The sequence below is a fragment of the Centruroides vittatus genome, unplaced genomic scaffold (assembly GCF_030686945.1).
Source record: "Centruroides vittatus isolate TY-2023 unplaced genomic scaffold, ASM3068694v2 contig_970, whole genome shotgun sequence".
Classification (NCBI taxonomy): Eukaryota; Metazoa; Arthropoda; class Arachnida; order Scorpiones; family Buthidae; genus Centruroides; species Centruroides vittatus.
The window spans coordinates 2,421,883-2,434,968 of record NW_027122643.1 but is presented as its reverse complement, the minus strand read 5'-3'; the positions used below and the strand labels follow the sequence as shown (position 1 = coordinate 2,434,968).

Here is a 13,086-nt window from a genome sequence, read left to right as displayed (position 1 = left end):
ACAAATTGAACATTTAAGAATGCAAGAAAAAAAAGAATGAAACATTCAGCATTCTATAATTATAATTTTAAACAAAAATGGAAAATGCATGTTATGTTTTCAAATTAAAATATAACATGCATTTTCCATTTGACATGTACAGTACATTGTATATATCAAAAATTCCTTTGTTTTGGTTAACTACTGGTGTTATAATTATATGTTGGTACTATGTGTTTATAAGCTGATGAGGGGTCCTTGTACCCAAAATGCATCCTTACCTAAATTTAAAGGTGATTATTAAAAACTAACTTTTTTGTAAAAGATCTGGCTCTTTTTTCTGTCGGCCTTGGTGTGATAAGCTTCCAAATTATTAAATCCTATTTATTAGGCTATCTAAATTAAAGTTGTGGGCTAAAAGAGTCATTCATTAGTTTGTACATAAATTCTTGAATTCATAAATATTAACTATTTAAACTATCATTTCAATTAACACAATTATTAAAAGATGGACAAATTTGGAGATTAAATTGCTCAACAAAAAGAGAAGGTTTTTTTTCTTTTTTACAGTAAAATGAAAAATTTTTTAAAACAAAAATTTAATTAAAAAAGAAAGAAACTACAATATGTTATATATAAAATTGAGACTATTACTGTTTTAATATAAAACTTTTTATCCTTAAACAACTTCATAGATGAACAACAGTATTAAAATGTTTATTTTTGAGTTTTTTAGTTCTACATCATTAAAAATTATTAAAATTTTGCAAACATTAATGTTTTAGATGATACAAATTATTGTCATTACAAAAAAATTGTCCATACTCTAACTTTTTTTTATTAAAATAGAGCATTTTACTCAATTTACTCTATCACATGAATTGTTTTGAAAAGAATAACAACATTTTAAGAACCTATTCTTCTTAGCTGGAACTTATGCATAAATAGATAACCTTTTCACATGTTTCCAACATTTTCATGAAACTGAAAAAAGTTGAAAAATGAAGAGAACATTTTCAGTTTCAATCAGGCGATAGCATATATAGCAATATTGCTGGAAACATGTGAAAAGGTCTATCTATTTATGCATAAGTTCCAGCTAAGAAGAATAGGTTCTTAAAATGTTGTTATTCTTTTCAAAACAATTCATGTGATAGAGTAAATTGAGTAAAATGCTCTATTTTAATAAAAAAAAGTTAGAGTATGGACAATTTTCTTGTAATGACAATAATCAGGGCCATCTTTTTATCAAAGATTTTATAGCCTAACTTCTCAGTTTGGAACACTTTTTTGAAAGAAATAAAACTTGTTTAAAGTTTTTAAATTCACTAAATTCTCCATTTTTTTCAATTATGTCATTAATGCCCAAACACTGAACAATTTAACACCTCACAATAAATTATCACAGAAAATTTATTATATATGAGCCATAATTTATATGTTCAACAATATTTTAAATTATGACTGTTTGCATATGTATGTTCCTAAAATATACCTCATGTATAAGATTGTCTACAAGCACTTTCCATGCATTGGAAATCATTTCAGCATCCTTATTGTTTATACACCTTCCCTGTTGCGAGCTTTTATGAATTTCCCACATCTCAAGTGTTCTTAGCTTATCTGCATTTAGTATGTATTCAATTAATCTGGCCTCTTCCCACAGTACTGCCACCTCAAGTTCCACTGCATACTGTGCTAGAGCAGTAGTTGTCTTGTTCCTTGAAATGTAATATTTATGTTTGCCCAATCTTTGCATTCAGGCCATGTAGCTAGATCCTATATATATATGAGGCTGTAGTCAAATTTGCCATTGTACATTGGTACGGAGTAGACTTCTAGTGATTATCTATTAACATTGTAACTATCTTTTGTATTCATGAAGAGTCTGAAGATCATAGGGTTACATTTGAAAGCAACTGAGTGCTTTTAATAGAACTTAAATTTAAATATAATTTGTTCTAGAACATTTTATTTCAAAAAATGTTCCAAATTGAGAAGTTTAGCTATAAAATCTTCAATAAAAAAAAGCTTGATGCTGACCCCTAAACAAGGCCAAAAATGTTTGCTGTACGTATGTAGCAAAATTGATGATAAACAGACCTTTTCACATGTTTTCAGCAATTTATAACATTTTAATTTATTATTTTAATTATCTTCTATAAAGGATACAGCAAGTATTACAGAAGGTGTTTTAACAATATATTATTTAATTCTTCAAAATTCTACTGTAACAAAGTAACCATACTATTCAATATTTGAAATTATGGATGTCTATATGTTTTTTAATAAATGCCCTGATAATAATGAACAAAACTAATTTGAAAATGATTTTTGTAACAATCATCATCTTTCAAAATGGTTTGATTTTTCTGCAATCTAACTGGAAAAATTGTTGCTGAAATCTGAAAATTTTATTGAAATTTAAATATGCACAATTTAGTGACATATCTTTAAAATCTAAGATTGACTTTAGTACAGTAATTTCAATATAAGCAAGAAGTGGTGTAACATTTTCAGAGCTGTTTATCAAATAAAATCACTATATAAATTAGTATGCTTGTAATGAGCATGTTAAAAATTTGTTTTTGATAATGCACACTGACAAGGCCAGAAAGGAATATGTGGTGTGGCCAGAAAATAATGAGACTGTGATTGCCGGCATGCACAGTCGCACATGGGCCAAAGTGAGTGGGTGGACAAATGACCTTGAACAAGTTAGAATAAGCACAGCAAGTCTCAACATATTATTGCTATTCAATTGCTGTGAGTGGATGTGTTGTTAGCATCAGAAAAATGGCCAGCTTGAAAGAGGAGAAGCGTATCAACCTGAAATTTTTGGTGAAATTGAAAAAACTGCCACTAAATCTTGTGCATCTTTGTATGCTTCACGTAGAGGTGCAATCTTTCTTGTGCACAAGTGTTTGAATGGCACAGAGGATTTTCTGAGGGCCAAGAGGATGTGAAAAACTATGAACATTCTGGTTGGCCCAGTATGTCAAAAACCAAGGAAAATGTTTGAAGAAAGCACTATTTGTAAAGATAGTAAAAAAGGGGGGATAATAATTATTATTGTTGTTGTTGTTGCTACTGTTATTATTATCATTGTTACTGTTGCGATCTAGGTAATTTTAATGTTCTTTAATTCTGCTATTTGTGTTGTGGGTATTTCCCCACAGATGGCGCTCTGGTTCTATGTATAAAAATAGAACCCTTTGTTGTAGCTGACCCCTTTTTCCTTTGTGTGTAAAAGAAGACATGTGTTAAATAAAAGTGTTATACTAAAGTGATAAAATCTAGTTCTTTGTCTCTAAAGCATTAAAAACTTGAACACTATTTAACTGGAAAAACAATCAACTTTCTTAAAGTACCCAAACTCCAGCAGTAATGTGTAATAACTTAATTAGCACTGGATGGAGGCATAAGAACTCCAAAAATGTTCATTCTAGTGCTAATATTACATGTTACTGCTGAAGTTTGGCTATTTTAAGTAAGTTTATATATTATATGGCCTGGTCTTGTAGTTCTACAGTCAACAAATTAAAATGATTAAAATGATATAGCGATTTCCAGTTACATGGAGAGTTTAGTCTGTAGTATGTGCAATACTGTTAGTTTTTAGTTTAATTGAGTTTGTGATATATAGTGTATGTATAAATATGATATTTTTGCTATAATTAGGCCATATAGAAGAAAATAGAGCGTATTTACCTATTTAATTATAAATGTCATATATATTATTAATAAAAGTTGTCACCTTTACAAGAAAATAGAACATAAGAGTTATTATCAAACATCAAATAATGAGGTATAGATAATTCAACATTTTGTAAGAATTTTTTAAAATAAATACAGTAAATATTTGATAATGAATTAAATTCTGATAATTCTATAATATCAACAGGAAGATGAAAAACTAGCTTTTACACAAGAGTTTTTAAAAGAGAATCAATAGATATCATATACAAACTATTAATGTGAACTGAAAAATAACACTGACAAAAACATTGATACAGTTTAGTTTCATTTCAATTCTATATTCAACTCCTTGATTCATATTTGTATTTGTCTACAGACAATTTTAATATACTTATTCAATTTGTGATAATTATTTTCATAGTTAATATAAAAATAGGAAATTAAATTGTATTAAATCAATGTTATTTCATATTTAATTATTTAGTTTCATTCATACTGTAAGTTTTAACTGTTTCTCTTACCCACAATATATAACTGTTCTATTTGTAATAAAATTGAAATTAACCTTAATTAACCTTTTTTAAGTTTTTATTTAATATTTATACATTCACATTTAATAGAAAAAACTAGTATATTAAACTGGAAAATAAATAAATAGATTTATTTGGAATTATATACTGTAGAACTTACGAGGTGTTTGATATAAATTTGTTCCTGTATGTAGAGGCACAGACGATGTTTCCATGATATGAGAATAAGCATCATCTTCTTCTTCCTAATTCAAAATACAGTATTAAAAATATAAATATAACTAATAATATATTTTAATTATGTATTTTACATATTATAAAACATAGGCTCTAAAATGAATTTTTAAAATGAAAAAAGTTTGATATGAGCATCACCAGTTGCACATATCAAATTAATATTTAATTTTTATTTTAAATGTGCTTTTTTATATTGGCTCTTTATTTAATTTTTGATAAGTGTTTTGAAATGAATAACCAAATGTTTCTAATGAGACAAAACTTTAATATAGTTCCAAAATATGATGATAATGATTATTATTTTTATGAACTGAATTACTTTTGATGCCAATACTCATGAGATAAAATAATCACGAGACAAAACAGGTAATATTTACTAATTACTTTGAGTATGTAGAAACCTTCTTCAGAACTTGTTATATAGAAACCTTGACTCTGACATGTGTTGTCTAACCCCTGAAGTGTTTAAAATAAACACTGTCAAACAAATCCCTGGCATTACATAAATATAACAATATTTAATGTATCTAAAATCCAAAATTACTTTTATATATATTCTTAAATTTTTCTTAATTTTAAATTAGATTTTTTTAATTTGAATAAAACCAAATAAATTAAAATACTTTACCTAAGTATTAATATCTAAAGAATAAAAGAAAGAAAATTTCCTAATAAACATTTATTTTTATTTAATATTAAATTATATATATCAGGGAATTAATTTAATTAAATTGATGATTTAAAAATCAATTAAATTTCATTAAAATTATTTTATTCACTTACTCTTTGAATTTACATTATTAATGTAATATTATAACAACAATAAACTGTACATATATATTAGTTATATTTGTATTGTTCCAAAATCTAATATTTATATGATACCAAATTTATAAAAATTATTTTTATACCAAGGGTTAGTTTATATATGCAGTTTTATGTATATTATACAGAGTGATTCAAAAAGGACTTTATAACTTTGAAAACCTATAGAGTTTTAATCAAAAACTTAATGCTCTAACCATGACTTTTTATTAAAGATTGTGGTTAAGAAAGAAGAAAAAGCAAAAGATGTCAAATCTGGACAACAAGATGGCATGTTCAACCAAACCAACAACCTGGGAAAAACTTTGTTCCAAATTCCAGATATCTGGTATGTAATGGGATGTACTATCATACATGCACTTTCAGCATAATTGTTGTTTAACAGTAGATTGAAGGAAGCTTCCAGCATATCCAGAAATACAATACCCTCATGGAAAAAGAAGAGGCTGTACACTTTATCTTTGCTAAGAGTACAAAGCATTCATTTTTGAACTATCACAAACATGTTTGCATAGTTGCTTATGAACTATAAAGCCTCAAACCTTACTGTTGAGTTTGTTCACTTTACCTCAGATGAAATGTCAACTCCTCACTGGAAGTGTTGTTGGTTAGGAATGTCTCATCTTCCTCAATCTAATGTAACACTTCTGCACTATGTAAAACAATCTAGATTTTTTTTTACCATAAATTAATGTCTCAACCAATTCTGTAAATCTTTGATTAAAATTCTATGTGCTTTTAAAGTTGTAAAATCCTTTTTTTTGAATTATCCTGTATATAATTAGTAGAATCATTTAAAAATAACTAACTAGTATTTTCAGTTTTGTTATTACATTATTTTCTATCAGATGAAATATGAGCAGTTACATGTTAAATAAAAAATTAACCTGGTGTTTTTGATAAAAATAAATCAGGGCAATTTGATTAATTCATAACTTTTTTTATATCGATGACTGTCTGTAGTAATTATATGACTTTCTAATTACTTATGCTAAAAGAATATATTATCTAAAGTTAAATAACTACATTTATATATAAAAAATTCCTTTTTTTTTAAAATATACTTACAAGAATTTTTTCAAAAGTTTAGAATATTTATAGCATTAATTAAAATTAAGTTATTCTGTTTTTCATTTTCTTCAAAATTATTAGTATAAATATTTGTTTGAATGTAAACTCAAAGAAATATAAGTAAATATATTATTTTCTGTAATTACTATTATATTAGATTTACTTGATTTTCTTTTCTATAAGTTCAACAAAATAAGAAATTTGAACTTTCATTTGAAAGGATTGGTTTGTTCAGAAGAACTGCTCAGTAATGGACTTTTAATGTTTGAATTGACAGCAAACATTGACAGACAACAGAAAGCTAGCATGGTAAATCCTATCGATTGCTTATAAATTTGGATCAGTGCTATAAATTGAACAAGTTTTATTCAGGAAAAAAGTCAGTTCTTGGCAACTTCAAATGTTTAGACAAACAGAAAAGATATTTGTTATATAAATCTAAAAAAGAAAGGAAAAGGTTTAACTAAACTAAAGAAAAAAATGAAAAAAGCATTGATCCACAAGAAACACTTCCCAAAACTACTTTCAAAACCAAAAATTATTAAAGCATATTTAGCTTATAAAAAAAGATTTAAAATTTTAAAAAATGTAATAATTATAGCACATTCAAATTAATTTAATATTCTCAATTACAATTGTTACTTTACAATTAAAACTTTACATTTAAAAAAAAACTTAAAAAATTTTATTTACAAAATAATTATTTGGATAGAATGATACATTTTTTTTCTTATTTCTTACTATAAAACTATTGTTTTCTTCAAAAAAAATCTAATTTTTGTAAATAATATTTTATTGTAGAATCAAACACATTTTTGTATAATAAAATCTGTCTTTCATAAATCAGCATTAACTTCTATTTAAAAATAAATAAATTATTATTTATTATCTATATTATAGAAACATTTCTTCTATTAGATGAGAATTTAGAGGAAAAAAAATCAACTTTATATAAATAATTCTTTGTTTTTATGAGCATATTAGCAGTTCATTCTGAATTTTCTGATTAAAGATTGTATCTTCATCTGAAAAATTTTGCATATATAAATTATAGTGTATTGGAAGTTTATTAAACTTTTTATGTCTATTTATAATTTTTCTTCCTAAATATATTTTTTTTAAATTTCTAATCAACATTCCAGTTTTCTGAGGAAGGTTTTGAAAATAAAAACAAACACATTAAAATTATTCATATTAGAGTTTTATCTAATATTTTTAAGCAATGTAGATTAAAAGAGAGCATATTTTTTATTATTTAAACTTAAATATTAACTACTGCTGTTTCTAACTACTGCATTATTATTATTATATATTGAGTTATTTTTTTATACCCATTTTGGAGGATATGGCACATCATAAATGTGTTCGTGTCGTCCTAATGTTCTCTGTAGACTTGGTCCACCTTCTGAATCAGGAGAATGTTGTTTATGATACATTGGCACTCTACTCATTGCATATGGGGATGGATAATATAACTGATCTTTTGTTGGACTACCACTTCCTGTACTGCCAGTGTGTTTTCTATCAAGGACAGACATGCTCATTCCTTCCATTCCTTTCTCTTCTCGCAGTCTTGAGTCTGAGATATAACAATGGTAATTCTGAGATATAAATATATAAATAAAAAAATAATTATTTTAAAATATAATTATTTTTTATAGAATTTAAAAGAAAGTATACAGTTCAAATTAATATATTCAGATACAAAGATTAATAATTTCAATGTATAAAAGACCTATGTCATATTGGAGATGTTGGTGAAGGAAATTAAGGTTTTTGGTATGAAAAGTTCAAATAAATAATCACAAAATATTTTTTTAAAAACATACATAATAAATAATGAGTTACTCATCATAAAGGCAACTCTACACAAAACAGGATATTTGTATAGTAAATTCCAATATGTATAAAATTTTCAAATCATTATATCCAATTTCTACTGTAGTAGTTAAACTACAAAAACAATTTTGCTCTAGTGCTATTCTGTTTGTTGCTATGTTTTCTTTATAGTATCACTGTTTTAAAAAATGATTACATTTTACGCATTACATCATGTGTTCTGTTAAAAAGATTACTTGTTCAACACAGAATACCCAAATTGTTATTAGAACACTCCTATTGTCCAAATTCCAGATTACACTATTATGGAACATATTGTTGTCACAACAAGAACCCTAGCACTTCACTTAGCAGAACATTGATTGTATGCAGGGGTTGCATGGGATGTTAAATAACAAGATATGGAACTGGTAAAAATAGTGTTAGATAATAACATTGTCTCCACATGGAATGATATCAAGTAATTAAATCACTTGCATATCTGAAAATAACTTTTATCTGGGAAACACTATTAATTGAAAAACAAAAGCAGTTAATCAACCAATACTTATGATTCCAGATCATTAGTTTTATTTTCAAAAAAATACTCAAAGATTAATAGACTATTTGTCCATCTTATTACCATAAGTTTATTTTCGAAATTTTTAATAATTCACATTCAGTCCTCCTTCAACACTTTATTTCTAAACTATTTTTGCAAAAATTGAATATTTAAATTTTTGTTCTATTTACAATGCCATTTGTCCTGTACTTTAAAGTTGTCCATTTTGTAAATGCTAGAATTCTATGCTGTTTTTAAAAATATTTTGTGATTATTTATACAAACTTATCACAGTCAAAAATCTGAATTCCTTCCACTGATTAGCTGATAAATTATTAATCTTGACTGTTTATGTATAAATTAACAAAATAGTAGCTATCATATTTAAATCAATTATTTTTCAAATTGAGCAATTCTCATTATAAATCTTACTAATTTATAAGAGAAGTATTTATTATTATATAACTGTTTGTGCATTATTGAATCTGTTGTTAAAAACAAACAAAAATAATTTTTTAATACTAATAATCAAACTCTTCAAATTAAAGAAAACTTTAAAACTTGATGAAAATTTTCAAAAATAATTCCTGTAAACCATCCTTTCTAGGAAAGGAAATACTGTAAATTGGATTATGAGAGATTACAAAAACCCCTTGTCAAATTAGCCTGGAGGGATGTGTAAATGACAGTTGAACTGGATAGGTAAAAGGCAGGAGTGATTCAGATGTTAGCAAACAAAAAACTACAACCCCTATTGGTTACTGTGTATCAAATACTTTATAATATATTCAGATTTATATATTACAAAGTATTTGATAAACAAGTTTAATATACTAAGTTTAAATTACTGTGTTTGTTTTTGAATTGGCATGTTACAATTCTCATCTTCAGATAGCAAGATTGATGAATATTCAAATAGATCTTGTGCATCAATAATTTTTTGAAACATTCTAATGTCATTGACAGAAATTACAAACTTGGAAAACATTTATTTATAAAAATAACTAAGCCTTAAAAAAATAGATTACATATTTTAATCTGTTTTTAATTTTAGTAAAACAAATGCCCATATCTATATCCATAAATCTACTTGGCATATACACTAAACACACCTCACAGACGTTTCCACTATCTACATTTAATCAAAACAAATATTTTCATCCAAACCGATAAGCCTTCTTCAGGTTACAGAACCCAGGTAACATGATGAATATGGTTTATGGTAATCATTCTTGCCCAATATGCAAGCAAATCCGGGTAGTCAGCAGATTTCGACAGTACCCAACTTAAAAAACACATACAATGAACATAAATTACAAATTGTGAAAATTTACCTTAAGAGAACAATATATTAATAGCAGAGACTGGGACTATCTTTTACTTGGCAGTCATTATTTGATAATCCTAAAAAAAAAGAAACAACAAGGATGTGATGCACTGTAATAGCCACTGGCTACAAAGACACCATGGTTATTTTTCTTTTTTTTTTCTTTTATTTTCATTTTTGTTCATAATTGTGTTCTATTTTTTTAAAATACTTAATTGTGTTTTATTTACGTTACAATTTTTTGTTATATTGAAAACTCAAAAACACATTTAAATAGAAATTCTATTTTTGGAATATGATTTAAAAGATGTAATATACATCAAAGAATATTTTAATTTTGTTCTGTAACTTGAAGAGGGCTTATCAATCAGAATGAAAATGTTTGTTTTGATTACATTTAGTTGCTGGAAAGATAGTGTATATGAAGTTCCAGCTTAAACTATTATTGATCTATTGTGGCACCTATTTTCTTTTTAAATATGCTGATTTTAAATGTTGCAATAAAGAGTTCTTTTTATTGTTCTGAACAGAATAGTTAGTTCTAAAAAGCTCATTAATGATGTGTCTTTCCAATTAATGACATAGTTGTTATGTAAAATTCTGCTAATGCAGTAGAGTCTGTTTGAGGAAATATCTCTCTTATATTCCACTTTAATCATTCTTCTAAACATATGAAAATGTTACCCATGTAAAAAAAAGGTATTATATGTTGTTCTGACAATACAAATGTTACATTTGTTGACAACTAACACTCTATATATGCCTATACTTTAGTAATAGAAATATTTTCTTTCCTTGTAGTTTCTTAATGAATTAAAGGTTCTCCCAATGTAATTGTATGCACTGATGTATTACTACAAATTCTCTGAAATAATTCAGAAGCCATTAAACTTAAGTATTATTTAGATATATAAATTTTAATGACTTTTGAATGCCCTAAGAATTGCTAAAAATAAACTGAAATCCACAGTAGTCTCTATTTTCTGTTTTTAACATTCTTCCTGAATTCTATAACATGACTTTTATTTTCCTGGCTGTATATGTAACAAAGGGAAAGTATGGCAATTGATTGCATAAATTCATGAACCAAGTGATTTTGATACAGATCTTCTATTCCAAATTTCAGTTGTCTAGAACTGAAACAAACTAATAAAAAATGTGTCAAATGCTCTTTTTATTATTATCTCTCTAATATAAATGCATTTTGAATCACACTGTCTTAGTGATTCCTCTTCAGTATTACATCTAAAAATAATACAATACTTTTAAAAAATAAAGATAAATAAACTCTGATTATTACAAAGTAAAAACGTGATTACTCACAATTACTTGTGTAACAAACACATTCTTGAATGATGTTTGAACGAGTTCACATTCATTTATTAGTAGGCTATGTTTGACGACTACAGTATATTTTAACTATTGATGGGATACTTCCAATATTTACAGTATTTGTATAATCAGACATATAACTGATACATCCATCAAGTGATATTGACAATTAATCACTGGTGAAATACTTCTGATGACTCTAGTGCTTATAACTGCACATATATACATGGTACGATCCAAAAGTTCGGGGACTGCAGTAATCTATGACAACAAAAGCATGTATTTGAAGTTACAGCGTATGAAATGGATTCTACCAAACCACCTCTACATGTTCAGGTTAATTTCACCCATGTCATGTGATTAAACCGCAAGCGCTGCTGTTTTTTTCCGGAGATACCTTTGTTCTGCAACGTAATAAAAGTGGAGTTTCCAGAACAACCTCCAACATTAAATTTTGTCAGCGTTTAGGTAAAACACCTACGGAGACTTTAAAATTGCTAAGAAAGGTGTACGGTGATTCTACCATGCGAAGTCGAAATGTTGGAGGTTATTCTTGTGGCCATCTCCGGAAAAAAACAGCAGTGCTCGCGGTTTAATACGCTGTAACTTCAAATACATGCTTTTGTTGTCATAGATTACTGCAGTCCCCAAACTTTTGGATTGTATCACGTAGTTATGTAGTTATCACCAGCAGTTAAATGTCAATACTTATAACAACATATATGATATAATTTCTTTTGGCTATGTTAGATATATGTCTTGGCCAGCATAGCATGCACATAAATAATTCTACAGCAATACAAAAGAACTGGGTCTAGTTGTATCTTTAGTTGTAAATTTTTTATTAGCTGGATATACAAAGCTTTTTATGGACATTTTTTATTATATGACCTATTTAAAAATATATGCTTAATAAACATTATAGATATTAAGCGGAGCTAAGTGTATTAATTAATAAATATTTAGTTAAACATTATGCAGTACTTTTGTTTGTGAATCATCTTGGATCATCAATGATTTATAATTTGTATACAAGGTGCATAGGAAAGTCCCTTTAACTGGAAAATTCTTGCAAATGGAGAGAGCTACAGCTATGCAAGTGAGGTAACTGTATAGTAAAGCGACTATGCCCGATCTAATGCAAATGACAGCAGTGCCCCTAGTGGTGAAATTTGGAAGAGAGGCAGTGCAAATCGAAAATGAAAACAGTTAGAGCAAACTTTCCAATTAGAGAGTTTTAGAGCATCAATTAATTAGTATAAAATGACATGTGGTTCAAAAGGCTAAGATAAATTGTCACTTATGTCAAAACAGTAAGTGTTTTATGCAATAAATTGTGAGTATTTCTTCATACCTATGGCTATTCTTTTCAAACATTTACACAAAATGGCATGCATCGCTTTCGGACATTTTTGGGTATACAGGTGACAATTTATCTTAGCCATGCTCTAAAACTCTCTAATTGGAAAGTTTGCTCTGTTTTCATTTTCGATTTGCACTGCCTATCTTCCAAATTTTGCCACTAGGGCACTGCTGTCATTTGCATTAGGTCAGGCATAGTTGCCTTACTATACAGTTACCTCACTTGCATAGCTGTAGCTCTCTCCATTTGCAAATATTTTCCGGTTAAAGGGACTTTCCTATGCACCCTGTATACTTGTTTGAACTGATATTTGTAAAATTTGAATACAATAAACAACTTTTAA

The 13,086-nt window shown here is 27.1% G+C and overlaps 1 pseudogene; it reads right to left on the bottom strand.

Moving 5' to 3' along the window:
* The window catches only part of LOC136985431 (cell adhesion molecule Dscam1-like), a 205,500-nt pseudogene that overhangs the window by 33,055 nt on the left and 159,359 nt on the right, over window positions 1–13,086 (bottom strand).